The 15,266-nt window shown below is 46.7% G+C and overlaps 1 pseudogene; it reads right to left on the bottom strand.

Moving 5' to 3' along the window:
* Nucleotides 1–5,481: 5,481 nt before the first annotated feature.
* Nucleotides 5,482–15,266, bottom strand: part of LOC132820023 (sodium- and chloride-dependent neutral and basic amino acid transporter B(0+)-like) — a 101,771-nt pseudogene continuing 91,986 nt past the window's right edge.

Here is a 15,266-nt window from a genome sequence, read left to right as displayed (position 1 = left end):
CGGGCAGCGATGGTCTGAGTGCTGTGCTACTCCAGGAAAGACACGGCAAGCTGAGACCGGTAGTCTATTCCTCCCGAGTCCTCACAGATGTGGAGAAGTCGTACTCCAACTGTGAGAGGCACCTGCTTGCCACATACTGGGCAGTCAAACGAGCGCAGGTTTTTGTTAGAATGGCCCCCATCACACTCCTAATCCACCATACCCCGACTCAAATGCTTCTAGACGGCCGAATTAAAGACGGCACGGTCAGCAGCGCCAGGATTACCCGGTGGACGCTCCTCCTGTCTCAAATGGCACTGCGGGTGAAACGGCTGAGTGAGCCACAGCACGCAGCCAACCTGATGTACCCCGGGGAACCCCATCACTGTACCGTAGAGGGAGTCTGGGAGGTGGATTTTGGATTCAGGGCAGGGGTCCATCCGACAGGCAGGGAGATTTATGTGGACGGGTCCAGTACTGTGTCCGAGGGCATCAGGCTTACGGGCTGCGGAATCTGGGACCCTGAAGCGGACTTAGCCCTAGCCATTAAGCTCCCCAATACACTGAGCGCTCAACAGGCAGAGCTGGCCGCGGTGATGTATGTGGTCACTCACCCGGAACAGTTCCCAACCCCCTATACTATCTGTTCCGATAGCATGTTCACCTGCAACTCCTGCACTGAGTACCTGGCCATCTGGTCCCGTTGAGGGTACACCTCCTCGGACGGGAAGCCCCTCGCCATGAAACCTCTGCTAGAGAGGATCGTAGCCGCCGTGGGGAAGGGTGGGGATAGGTACATCCTCAAGGTTAAGGCTCATTCCAAGACAGAACCACGGGCAGAGGGGAACCAGAAAGCAGACCTCCTGGCCAGGGAGGGGGCTAGGAACGGGATAGCCTGGGACCCATATGAAGGTGGACGGATCGATGCCGCTAGGGAGCAGCCGCGCAGGGGGGATCCCGGGACGGCATTGGCCCCAGATCTGGCTACCGCCCAGGCCCAGGACCCAGAGATTAAAGCAGCGATTTCAGCCCGAGCAAGAGGGGAAAAGATAGAGGGTCCTTATGCAGGGGAGGGCATAGCCGTGAAGGAGGGCATGCTGTTTCGGGGCAACCAGTGGGTAGTTCCCTCCCAGCATCGGGGGGAATTCCTGACTATGGCACACCAGAGCCCTGGAGCGGGACACCCCGGTCCCGAAACCACCTGGCGGCGGGTGGAGGAAGTGGGCTGGTGGTCCGGGCTGCCGGAGGACGTTCGTGACTTCTGTGCGAACTGCCTGGTGTGTGCCGCCAACAACCCCGACCCTCAGAAAAGGAAAGTCCCTCTAGGACATGTCCGAAGGGTAGAAGGGCCATGGAAGTCGATCCAGATTGACTATATAGGGCCCCTTCCAGTCGCAGCCGGAGGCTACAAATACTGCTTAGTGCTTGTGGATGTGTTCTCCAAGTGGGTAGAGGCCTTCCCCTGCCGAACAGCCACCGCCCTCGGCACCGCTAAGATCCTAGTTAGGGAGGTGTTCTCTCGATGGGGTCTCCCACAGTACGTGGAGTCAGACCAGGGCAGCCACTTCATGGGGCAGGTAATGCAGGCGACCCTGAAAGTACTGGGGATAAAGGCTCGGTGGCATGTGGCCTATAATCCCCAATCATCTAGCCCAGTGGAGAGGCTCAACCGGACCCTCAAGGAACGGTTGAGAAAGGAGACTGGAGATTCCCCAAGTAAGTGGGTAGAAGTCCTACCACTTGTCCTCATGGGCATACGGGCAAGTCAGTCCCGCAGTACAGGATACTCCCCCCACAAGCTCATGACTGGATGGGCCATGAGGACCCCATTACACCTATTAGTGCCTGCCCTAACCGAGGGGCAGATGAGGGAAGTGAGCCGGGACCAGTTTGCTAAAAAGCTGATAGAGCAGCTGCAGGGAGTTTACCTCAGGGCAGCAGGGAATATGGGGGAGGCCCACCGCCGCAACCAGCTGCTAGTGGAGCCTCGCAGAACCCAGGAGTGGGCGGTAGGGGACCAGGTGATGGTCCGTAACTTTGCCCGAGTAGGGGTTTTCGAGCCGCTTTATGCCGGCCCCTATAGCATCGTGGACAAAGCCAGCCCACTAGTGTATGCGGTTAAACTCCCCAAAAAGGTTAAATGGTTCCACGCCAACCAATGCAAACTGTTTGCCCCTACCAGAGAAGGCAGGAGCAAGAATAAAGTCAGACAGGGGGTAGTAGCAGAAGAGGCCCCCCTAGGTATCAAGACAGCAGAAATAATTCCTGACCCCACCGCAAGAGCAGTAGCCACAGTAGCAGCAGGCTGGTGTGGCAGGGCAGCCGTGAGGGACGAACTAGCTGTTAGGGAAGCGGTGATTCCAGCACCCAGCTCAGGGATTTTTAAAATCACTGAACCCCCACTCTCTGGCCCGATCAGTTGTGTCAGGGAAGTGGCAGTGGCAGAGGCAGAAGAGGTGGAGGTATCCCCATTACTGTGGGAGACAGTCAGGGGGCGAAAAAGTAACAGGGTCCCCAAGCCCACGGTGAGGTGGTCTCCCTCTCATATGGTCAACCGACCAAGGACCCCCACCACGAAGTCCCGGGTGGAGAAGGTAATACAGGGAACCCTTCCAAGGGGCACCCCAGAGAACGTAGGTCCCGCAGGAAGCGGGGGCAGTAAGACAGTTCCCTCCAGGGGAGGGGAAGAGAGGGGCAGCCAAGAACCCCAACCACAGGGGGTCTGGGGGACTGAGCCAGAGCAGGAGGGCAGCTGGCCTCAGGAAGCTGAGGACCAGTTATGAGCTGGCCACCCGGAGACGGGTGGCATTGTATATAGTGAAGTTCTGTTTCTTTAGTCCGGTTCACATGTTTTCTGATGGTGGTCCCTAGTAGTTTCAATGTTGTAGTACTGTCAAGTCGTTGCGGTTTGGGTAATGCAATTTCAAAGGGGTTTTGTTTGTACAGCTGGCAGTTTGTTTACCTTTCTCGAGTGGGTGTGATTTCTTGTGGTTTATAGTGATTTTCTTCCATTGGCTGGGGCAGCCAGGTGTGTGTGTGTTTCTGTTGGACGAGGGACTCCCATTCAGCAATGGAGGGCTCTGACTGGCTAGGGGACTCCCATTGAGATTGAAGCACGGAGGGGGTCCCAAAATGGTGAATGTACAGAGTTAAAGGAGTTCCCTGTGACGACAGAGTCAGGTGGGGTGGAAAAGAAGGAAGTGTACAAGTTCATGATCCAGAGATCAGTGCAGGAGGTGATCTGAGGTCACCCTCTCGGGGATAACCTGCCCTGAGAAGGGAGGAATGTCGTGGAGGCAGCAGGAGGGCTTTTTCTTCTTTATTTTACAGATGGAGCAACTAATCTGGAAGCTAACAGCATGGATATGCCTGGGAACGGCTAGAGGGACCTTTCGAAGTACAGAGGAGCATATGGTGTATGGGTGCTCCGGTGGCCAGGCACCCACGGTAACAACTACCCAGGGGACACTTGCAGCGTCTGGACAGGTTATATATTTTCATGAGGGAAGGTGGCCAGGGTGGTTGGGGTCAAACTCTACCAGATACTCCCGTCACCCAAATTTTAAGTATGGGGAAGCCTCTACTACTTGCAAAAATATCAAAGTCATCGCAGACCGGGTTAGGGTGACAGAGGGGAGACGAGTGTGCCTGACATGTAAGGGGGATGTCCCGGCAGGAAGATGGTGGTGGCTCAGGAAGCTGAGCCCGGACATGAAAAATCGATCGTCGGCATGGGAGAGACTGGACAACAACACTTATAGGACCATCACGAGATCACTGGGCGGGATCACCTTATGTTGGGATAAGTGGTGGGAGGCTGACCAGGGGACCTATTTATGCCTGTGGGGGTCTGCCAGGGTCTGCCCACAAGGGGCATCGATCCGATTTGTAAGGTGGTGGCAGAACCCAGGTAACGGGATAAATTGGGACCGCAGTGGGAAGGGGTGTGTGACTCCCAGGGAAGGGATGAGTGTGAGAGCCACTGAACTACTAGTTCAGGTGAGGAAGCCCCTGCCCACAGCCCAACCGATCGAACCTCGCCACTGTCCGACAGCCACGAAGGGGCCCGAGAATGGGCTAGTATTGGTTCCCACCAGAAAGGTATTATATCAGGGTGTGCATTATGCCGTCGCTTTGGTTGTTTTGAATTTAACGGATGTGCGGTTACCAGCATGGTGTCCCCGTGAGACGGAAATGTTGTACCAGGCCTTATTGAAGGATATGTTTCGTAAATTTCACGATTTGGACTTCGACGATATAAACATTGACCAATTATATCACGGAGAGGGGGAAATTCCAGGAGGTTCCAGCCGACAGCGGCGAGGGCTGGTTGATGATGGGTTCACTGCTTTTAATACGGGTACATCAATTGTTAATAGTATGGACACTGTGGAGTTGGCCCTCCAGATAAACCAGCTAAAGGGCCAGCTCCGGAAGGTTCTGGGGGACGGGAATACCGTATTGGGATCACAGCTGCACGAAGAGGAGGCAATGACCCTGCATCTAAAGGAAATCATAGGGCAATTGGAAAAGCACGCCAAGACGATTAATGCTTTAATCAAAGAGGACAGGAATGCGTCCGACCAGGCTGCTCAGAATGAGGTGTGTGGGTTGTATGGTGCGTGGTTGCTGAGTGAAGGGCGAAACAACCTGGAGGACCTGAGACAAGGGCAGGTGCCTTCATGGATCAATAACCAGCATCTTGCAGCGCTACACCCTTACAACAGCACCTTGAGTCCTTGTCAGCTTCGTGCAGCTTCCGAGGCGTATCCAGTACCGGTGGACTGCGGGAAGTCCAACCACACTGTTTTAGGGGTAGTGGTCCGGATCCCAGTCCTGGGAGAGTCGGCAAAACCGGTACCCCTGTACCGAGTGGAGAATGTGGGGGTGGTTGGAGGAGGGGTGCATGTCCGCTATGTGAAGGTCCCGCCTTATGTCATAGTGCGGGAACAAGCTGTGACAGGCACTGACCTCTCGGGGTGTCGGAGCCGGGGAGCGCAGGTGATCCTGTGTCCTCAGCACATGGGCACTGAGGTGCGGCCTCAGTGCGGGTTTACAACTGCTGGGGCAGAACCTATAAATTGCACCATGGAGGCAATGGCAGCGAGCCATATGCAACCCCAGGTGGCATATGTAGGGAGTGGGACATATTGCGTTACCACTGGGGCCCAGCGGTATAGGCACGGACCACAGCAGTAGTGTGCGATACCGTACAGCAGCTTCTGTTTTAATCCCACAGCAGAGGTCCATGTGGCACAGCAGCGGATATGGCCTATTCCTGAACCCTCCACAATTCACCTCTCGGTCAGGGATAACTTTCGTGATCTGCAACAGTATGTAGCTCGGTTTGGGTACGATATTCCCCCAGTTCAAGAGGATTTAACGGTTTTACTTGAGGCAGTGAAACTATCACAGAAGCACTTTTATGCCCTGGAACAAAAGACATGGGAAATAGCAGGGGAAATTGCGGACATTAAAGGTCCCGATTGGTGGAATATGGGGTCATGGATTGATATCCCGCCTTGGATCCGTATAGCGTCCCTGCTGGTAGTCGCACAGGCCGGGGTATTGTTGTACCTGTTTTTGCATCACTGCAGGGCTCTCCGCCAGAAGCGGTGGAGGAAGAATCGGAACCTTTGGCGAAGGAAAACAAACAAGAGAAGACTGTGACAGGCCAAAGGAGAAGCTGCCCCAGCAAAACCTCCAATTGTATTTGTTTTTATTTATTGTGTGTTATGGTCACCCCTATCTTTTGGGACCCGTGGTTGAATTGTTTTTTTTTAATAACTTTCCATGTTTGTATTTGTTATCCTGGATAATCCGTTTATATCGCCTTTCTGTGGTACTGGGGGAGGGGTATAGTTCAGATTAAGGGGAGGTCTCGGGAACCGAGCGCCACGTGTATGGGTAAGGACTACAGTCACGGAAAAAAAAGGGATATGAGATGAGTGTGTTGCCCTTCTCTGCTATGTCGATACGGTCTGAGCAAGTCTGGATGTATCGAAGGGGCAATATTGTAGCAATTTCGGGCAACACAGAAGCGGGGAGCAAGCAGTGGAACCTGGGAAAAGCAGCTAAAATGGACAGAGCAGCCACCTTTTTCTGAAAGCTTGACATGATTTCCCAGCAGGCTCTCTGTGCCTGTACAAAAGAGAGCCCAGCCCCCAAGGTGTTCTGGCAGGAATCGGCCAGACACCTACGTGTATTGGAGGGGGGAAGTGGCCACTATGCAGGCCTGATAAACCAACAAAGCCTGGAGTCACGATGTCTGGGCTAGGCTCAGGAGAACAGAAGAGAGCCATTAGCACCTCCGTGTCAGCAAACGGAGAGATTATGAAACAATGGACACAGCCACGGAGGTCATTTCACCTGCACAGTAGGGAGGTGTAAAACACATCGGACATTGCCAGTGCCCTGGGGGCATTTCCAGACTATAACTGCAGAGGTACCTGGGCTCTCTCGGGGGGGCTCTCCTGACTGCTGGGACAGATCTCTCTCTCCCTCTCTCTTCGCTGGCTGCTGGGACAGGCCTGCTGTTCACTCTCGCACTCAATTTCAAGCCTGGCTGTAAGTTTCTTACCCAGAAGCGTGGCGTTTTCCGAGAACCATATCAGTGGTTGAGGCTTTGTGGGAAAGGGGGTTCTCCACTGTCATAGTTATAAGCATTGCTATCTTGTGTAAAGTAAGGCCTTACGTTGTGTGCGTTAGCATCTTGTTCCCATAGTCATAGTAAACTGTATAGTGTCTAATGTTTGTCTTTCTTACGGGTTCTGGTGGGTGTTGATAATAAAATGGTGTTGGACTGTCGCCCTGCGTCTTGTTTGCTCCATTGCACCCTCACCACGGACCTCTGGTAAAGTCACAGTGTTTCAAAAGGCCTTGCCATAATTCCGGAGTCAAGAATCTAGGGTTTTTCCTGGGACACCTCGAAGCCGTCCACTCAGGACTGGGTCTGGTCAGGCATAAACAGCCCAGTCCTTTTCTCTCTTCCGGGGAAACTGCCCGAGTGGGTAGACAATGGGGTGGCCATTAAACCACTGACGGAAGGGAGAATCGCCTGAGTATTGGTGGCAGTGGGTTACCTGGGTGATATAAGGGTCAGACTTGCTGTGCAGCCTGCAGCAGTTTTGACTCAGCGCTCGCCCCAGAGGGAATCCCATAGTGTGGGATTTCCCCGGTTCCTAGAACCAGCTGGTGCGAGACACGCGCAGGTGGCCACCCTGTCAGATACCGACTCAGCGCGGAGTAAAGCAGGAAAAGGACCCGCTACAGTTTCCATCAATCCAATGGTGTGGGTTGTGAAGAGCCCTAATTTGAGCAGTTTTGATGATAATGTACAAACCTGAACACAGGGCCTGACTGAGGAGCCTGCTATTCTAAGGATTTCACACATTGTGCAGTAAATATATCTGATGTGGATGGCTCATGCATTCTAAACAATATCAATTGAAAATACATTGCAAATTAATAAATGAACCATTTACTTTGGTTTATAAATAGCATATATTTGATGCATCACATTGCTAATTTTAAACTATTACCTTGACATATATCTCTCTTCATAAGAAAATAGTAGTCAAACTTGTTAGCTGTGGGATTGAACTTACCAGTTCACATTGAAATTGTTTAACTCTGCATTATTTACTATATCATTTTTAGTGCAATAAACATTTGTTATTTACTGAACTACAATTTTCAGGATAAGTCAACAAATCAATCCATTTAGTTCTGCCTTTCTTACTCTCCGATATTTTTAATTTCTCTACCATACCTCCTCCATTTTTGTAAGCCAGGTAAGGAAATCTCCAAACATTCCCAAAACCCACTGCATTACCAATCATTGAGAGCAGGTAATCAGTCTTCGAAGACCAGTTACCCCGTTCCACATTCTCATCACCCACAGCACCATGTTCATTGGCGGTATCCTGGGAGAAAGAATTGAAATGGCAAGCTCAGACATTAATCTTTCTCAGACTAGATCTCAAGTGAAATGTATAGTCACCACTCCCACAACTATCGGAAAATGGTGCAGTTCTCTATTTAGCAGCAATGTCTGTCAGGTTAGAAACAGCCAGATGTCCACAGAGAGTCTACAATTCACAATGACCAAAATCTACAAATCAACAGTATCTCAAATTGTCTTACATGGATTTTTACTGTTTTGTTTTGTTGAAATACTCACCGTATCCTGTGGAGGGTTTGGCCGATTGTCATTCAGTAAGAACCGAAATAAATGCCTTCGGTCCATTTTCAGACATCAATGAACTATTCTTCCACTTGCACAAGAATTGGAAGTAAAATGAGGACACTCCTTTTGGCCAAAAGTCCTTCAACTTCTCATGAATGGATTATTCTTGTTGAGTCAGAAGTCAGCCTCTTACTGTGTTTCATAACAGGTGTAACTCTACTTAGCTAATCATTCAATTTCCACACTAAACATTTCTATTGAGTTAAATGATTTGTTTTCAGAACAGTTACGATCAAAGGGCATTCATTCCCTGTCCTCAGGGTTTGGGCAAAGCGCTGGTTTTAAAAGGAATAGCTTCCAAGTGAATCCAAACCAAGTTGAACTTCAGCCAAAGAAAAGCTATCTAAGATTTCTTCTAAAAATGAACGGGTCTTCTCCCATATTAGAAATATAATTGTCATCCCCTGCTACCCGAGTTCATTTTACGTAATGAAATTTTAATTAGTTTTGAATGTGTGGCTGCAGTTTTGTAATCCCTATATAAGATGAAATGTACATGGATTTGGGAAAAACATGATTGCTTGTCCATTGATCTGGCAGTCTCACCTCTAACCAAATGTTTAAAGTTAGAAGATTATAAGAGAGAAGTAAATCTGTATTGCTTTCTTAGCATTCCATCATGAAATGTTATCGCCTAAATTATAACTATGCTTACTAAAGTGAGGTAATAGTTCTATAGTTGGAAAAGTTAAGTAACTATTAAATAGTATGGTTCCTACACTGTTGCCTCTGACTATCAGCAAGTCACCAATTGAAAGTGCAGCACATTAATATTCAAAAAGTCTTCATCTGTATTGGAGTAGGTTATTGATAGGGTAAAGCAATATTCTGAATTGTATGATTAGATAGGGCTCTCTCAGTGTGAGATCCAGAGCTAATTACTGAAAAACTTCCATTGCTTTCAAATGTTATTTACTGATCAGCTTAGCCATCTGGCTGGATCATTAGAAGCTTTGCTAGGTGCATGATCTTTTGGCTGAATCACAAACACCAGTGGGTTTGGAAGAGTGATGATTGCATATAAAAATACAACAAAAAGTGTATTCTCTTGTGCAAAATGCAATGTGTCACCACATTCAGCGTCATCTTGAAAGACTGAGTTTAATGCAAAATTTACTGCTTTTGAGTTCATCTTTCCCTCTTCTTCTTGATACCCTCCGCTCCTCCTCCATTCACTGCTTAACATCAGCCAGGGTCTTTGTAACGGGCTCCAGGGTCTTGTCATTGGGCTCTGAGTTCTTAATTATGGACCCACCCCTGCCATTGCCACGTCTCCCACAAGCCTCTATGTCTGAGCTGGAGCCATGGGCCTGATCTCCTACCTACTGCTCTCCCTGTGAAGCTGCCACCAGTCATCGGGATCCTGGCTCAGGCCTCATCTGTGACCTCAGTGCTAGAGCCAGAGCCAGCCAAGGATCTGGGACTGCATGGGGCCCTGCCCCAACCGACTCCCATGCAGAAACAAAAAAAACACAGGAAGACCGATCACCATGGCAGCTGCAACCGCCATCAATCACCCGAAGGAGCTGTTCTCTCTTGCTGCTGCTGCTCCCTGTCTTTTGCACTGGTCCTCTGGCCCCTACACCCTCCTCTGTCTCTGACAAAAGTATAAAGGCCCATTTTCCTACAACTTTCAACTCTGAAGAAGCCCTGTACTGGACTCAACTAATTAACTCTGTTTATCTCTCTATTGATTCTGCCAGACCTTCTGTGTTCTGCAGCATTGTTTGTGTTTGTTTTTAAGATATTATTCCTGCTTACTGGAGTAACTGACTCCCTGATCAATGTGGTGACACCAGCTCTTTTACACCCTCACCCATCTCCCCTATCTCACCTGAAGATTCTATAACCCAGAATATTGTGCTGACAATCATGTTCTTTCCTCAACCACAACCATCTCTGTGATAGCAATGATATTAGATCCTCATACATTAATAAACACGCACAACTCCTCTGCCTTACTCACAAGACTCCTTGCATTAAAAAATACCATCCATCTTTGCCACACTCCATTCTGCACTAACTTGAATATATTTGCACGAATTTCTGCATTGCAATGGTGGGTTCTTCAATACTTTTCAGTACATTAACCTCCATTTAGTATCCCAGACCCCTGCAAAAATTAGTTTTAAATCCCACCATCACATTCAGCAATACCTTCAGAAAACCAGAACACTTGTACGTCCCACTTTCTCCAGAAATAAATGTGGAGATCCAACACTAATCTGTTCCGGATCGCAATGCACTCTGGGGCTTTCCTGACTTCTTGCCAGCCTCTTTCTGATTGGTCAGAGTCATAGACTCATACAGCATGGAAACACTTTGGTTTAACCTGTCCATGCTGAACATAATCCCAAACTAAGTTAGTCTCACCTGCCTGGTCTTGGCTCATATCCCTCCAAACCTTTCCTATTCACGTATCCATCAAAATATCTTTTAAACGCTGTAATTGTACCCACATCCATCATTTCTCAGGAAGTCCACACACAAACTCCTCTTGGTGTAAAAACATTGCCTCATATCTTGTTCAAATCTCTCTCTTCTCACTGCTCACCTTAAAAATTGCCCGAAACATCGACTCTCCTGCTCCTTGAATGCTGCCTGACCTGCTGCGCTTTTCCAGCAACACATTTTCAGCTCTGATCTCCAGCATCTGCAGTCCTCACTTTCTCCTTAAAAATGTCCCCCTAGTCTTGAAATTCCCCATCTTAGGGAAAAGACAACTACCATCAACTCTATCTATACCTCTCATTATTTTATAAACCTCTATCAGGTCACCTCTCAACCTCCTACGCTCCAGTGAAAAAACATTTCAGCCTTTCTTTATAACTCAAACCTTCCATACCTGGCCACATCCTGGTAAATCCCTTCTGACCCCTCTCCTGCTTAATAATACCCTTCTCCTCTCTGACTGCATTTTCTTAAACCGTGATGGGGGTCAGGGATGGGAGCAACAAGGAGAAAAGAGAAAAGGTTGAGAACTGATACAGAAGATAAAGGAAGAAAGTTCAATAAACAAGGCAGGCAAGAGCATGGCGGGCTATGAGGAAAAACAATGAATTAAACACATTTATTTCAACGCAAGAGGACTGACAGGTAAGGCAGATGTACGTAGGGTATGGATAGGAACATGGGACTGGGATATCATACCCTTTGCAGAAATTTGGCTGAGGGAGGATGATGACTGGCAGCTTAATGCTTGGCATGTTGATGCTATCGGAAGGATAAAAAGGTGCACAAGAGAGGTGAGGGAATGATGTTTTTGATTAGGGAATTCAACTTGTACTTAGACAGAATATTCCTGGGTGATTGTCTAGCTATATGGATGAACTAAAAATAAGAAAGGGGTGATCACTTTGATTGGATTGGATTATAAGCCCCCAACAATTGTCACAGTAATGGTCTGGTACAAGTTAGTTTGCCCTTGAGTTTTTTTTTAGAGAGGGGATAATTGGCCAGGCTCCATCGTGCCTGAACTTTGAATGGTTCACTGGGGCCTTGTTGTTTCCCCAAACAAATACTGCTTCAGATCAAAAGCTTGAAAGACCTTTTGAAAACTTGGTCTTGTCAAGGGGACGTGGCCAGCTCTCTAGCTGTTCAGTTCAGTACGGGAGGGAGTAGAGTCATGGGGGAAACTGGAAGCCTTCTCTCTGTCCTTCTGCCCTTCTGATTTTGAACTGTATGCTGCCTGTGCCATTGTTTGCTGTTTGTGCTTAGGGATCTGTGTACTGGGATTGTTGCAAGAATTTTCAGAACAGCATCATTAGGTAGGGTTTGGATAGGATAAGTTATCGGGTATTCTGTTTTCTGTTCCTTGTAGTTCATTTTATAATTTTGCAAATAAATTTTGTAATTTTAAAACCTGGCAGTTGACCAAGCTGATGTACTCCAGGAATATCCACTGTACACCTCATTAAACAAATAGCAAAGTTACAGTCAGACCTAGTCCATGACAGACTGGGGGCTTTTTGCGGGATTTAAACAGCGAGTGGTAGTTGCTAGTGTCTTTTATTTCGGGTGTTGATTTGGTTGGTTTAAACCGTGTTCAGATGGCAATGGCTCTTTCAATCACCAAGGAGGTCCTGGAGGTGGAAGAAGTGACCTCGGGGGTTTTGCAAAAGGCAGATAAGACCAAACTGCAGGAATTAATAGACAAGCTAGGGTTGAATTTACCTCCTAATGTGAGGAAAGATGAGATGAATTCAGCAGTAGCTCAGTATTCAAATTTGCTGGAAACACTATCAGGATCTGTAGAGATGGCAAGAATTCGATTGTAAATGAAGCAGCTTGAGTTAGAGGGGAGAGATAAGGAAAGGGCAGCAGAAATGAAACAGTTTGAATTACAATTAAAATCAGAAGAGAGAGAAAAAGCAAACACATTAAGGGCTTTAGCCACAGAGAAAGAAAGATAATGAAGAACTCTAGCAGAAGAAAAAGCAAAGAGATTGAACTTTAGAAATTGACACTTAAAAAGGGAAGTCAGCACAAAAGGATGGAGATGCAGGCTGAAGGTAGGTTTAGTGAGGAAGAGAGTGAGTGGTAGTCAGAAGCCTAGTGAGAAACTGTTTAAGTATGTTCAAACAAGGCCTAAATTTAATGAGAAGAATGTGGAAGCCCTTGTCATTTCATTTGAAAAAGAATCTAAACAAATGCAATGGCCAGTCAGTGTGTGGGTTTTGTTGATCCAAACCAAACTTGTGGGTTGAGCTAGTGAGGAATTCACATCGCTATCAGAGCAGGTATCTGGGGAGTATGAGTAGGGAAAAGAATCAATCTTAAGCGCATATGAATTGGTACCAGAAAGCCTATAGACGTTTAAAGAATCTAAGGAGGGACCCTGGTCAAACTTATATTGAGTTTGAAAGAATTAAACAAAGTAATTTTGGTAGGTGGATAAGAGCTTTAAAAATAGAACAAACTTACAATACCCTTAGAGAGACAATTATTTTGGAGGAGTTTAAAAATTCACTGCCTGACATAGTGCAAATTCATTTGGCAGAGCAGAGAGTTAAAATGGCAAGCTTAGCAATTGAAGTGGCTGATGATTATGAGTTGGTCCATAAATCACGGTCTGACTTCCTGCATCAATTTCAATCCATGAGGGATAGAAGTTGGGGAAAAGAGAAATCCTCCTGTGGAAAGGGTAAGATAGATCTCAGTGAAGATCATAAGGAGACCTTATCACAGCGTAAAAAGGAAACCCCAGAAGGGGACGAAGAAGGTAAAAGCTCCAGTGTTTTTATTGCAATAAAGTAGATCACATGAAATCACAGTGTTGGTGGGCTAGGAAAAGCACAGGAAAGCCAGGCGTGGGAAAGCAGGATAACCCTGGAAGTGTTGTTGGAGTGGTAACAGTGGGAGCTAGAAAGCTGCATCAGAGTGCACAAGCTGATCAGAGGTTGGTTAAGGAAGAAATGCCAGATCTGCTTTAAAAATATACCTGAAAAGGTAAAGTTTATTCATGTTAGAGTAGCAAGTAAAGAGGTTATAATATTAAGGGACACAGGATTCTCTCAGTCTGTGATGCTGAAGGATGTGGAGGAATATACTCCTGAAGGACTATTGCCAGAAAAGTTACTGGTAACAAGAGTTCATGGTGAGACAAAAAGTGCTCAATTATGTAAAATGATGCTAGAGTGACTAGAAAAGAGTGGAGAATGTGTATAGGAGTACTGGACAAAGTCTTGGTTCCAAGAAAACAATTTGTCCTTGTGAATGATACAGCTGATTCACTGGTAGGTGTGCTGCCTACTGTAGTTGAAAGACCTGTGGATACTCAAGCAACTAAAGCACTGCAAGAATCTTACTTGGGAATCTTCCCTGTTTGTGTAGTAATGAGGTCACAGAGTCACCAGTTGAAGGAGGAGAGACCAAAGGGTACAGATAAGGAATCTGAAGTGCATTAGCAGAGACTGTATTCAATCAGTTAGTTAAGATAAAACAGGAATAAATAAATAATCATGCAAATATCTTTACCTGTGCAAAACTCATTGAGGTTCAGCAGAAAGATGAAAACTTAAAGCAATTGTATCAAAAGGCATATGCAGAGAAGGAGTCTGAATTTATCCCTGTGTGCTATTACCTGAAAAATGATGTCTTAATTAGGAAAAAGAGACCATCACATATTCAAGCAGATGAGAAACGGGCAGAGATTCATCAAATTGTATTGCCAGTGGGGTATAGAAAGGAAATGTTGCAGGTGGCACATGAATCACCACTTGGAGGCCATTTAGAAGTGAGGAAAACACAAGCTAAAATACAAAGACATTTTTACTGGACTGCACAAGAATGTAGTTGAATTTTGCCAGCTGTTTCATGCATGTCAAGTGATTGGAAAACCACCGATGGTAATAAAACCTGTAACTTTAATACCTATTCCAGATTTTGAGGAACTTTTTACCAGAGTCTTAATTGATTGAGTAGGTCCCCTACCACAAACAAAAAGTGGGAACCAGTATTTGTTAACAATAATGTATACATCGACAAGATTTCAAGAGGCTGTTCCATTACACAATATCACAGCTAAAAGGATTGTAGAGGAATTACTCAAAGTTTTCACTAGATACAGACTACCAACAGAGATACAGTCAAATCAAGGGTCAAACTTCACATCCAAACTATTTAAGGAAGTTATGGACAGTTTAGACATAAAAAATTGAAATCTACTGCGTACCATCCAGAATCGCAGGAAGCGTTAGAAAGATGGCATTGAACACTAAAGACCATGTTGAGGGCTTATAGTCAGGATTATCCAGATGATTGGAATAAGGGAATTTGGTTGTTCTTTTTATGATCAGAGATATACCAAATGAATCCACCTAATTCAGTCTATTTGAATTAGTTTTTGGACATGAAGTGAGAGGACCACTAAAATTGATTAAGGAGAAATTAATATGTCAGAATTCAGAGACCACCCATTTGGACTATGTGTCAAATTTTAGAGAATGATTAAATTGAGCTAGGGAGTTGACTCGACAGCATTTAAAAGTACCACAGCTCACAATGACTCAGCAAGTGGAATAAGAAATCAAAATATCGC

The sequence above is a fragment of the Hemiscyllium ocellatum genome, chromosome 11 (genome assembly GCF_020745735.1).
Source record: "Hemiscyllium ocellatum isolate sHemOce1 chromosome 11, sHemOce1.pat.X.cur, whole genome shotgun sequence".
NCBI lineage: Eukaryota > Metazoa > Chordata > Chondrichthyes > Orectolobiformes > Hemiscylliidae > Hemiscyllium > Hemiscyllium ocellatum.
This window is presented reverse-complemented; position numbering and strand designations above follow the sequence as displayed.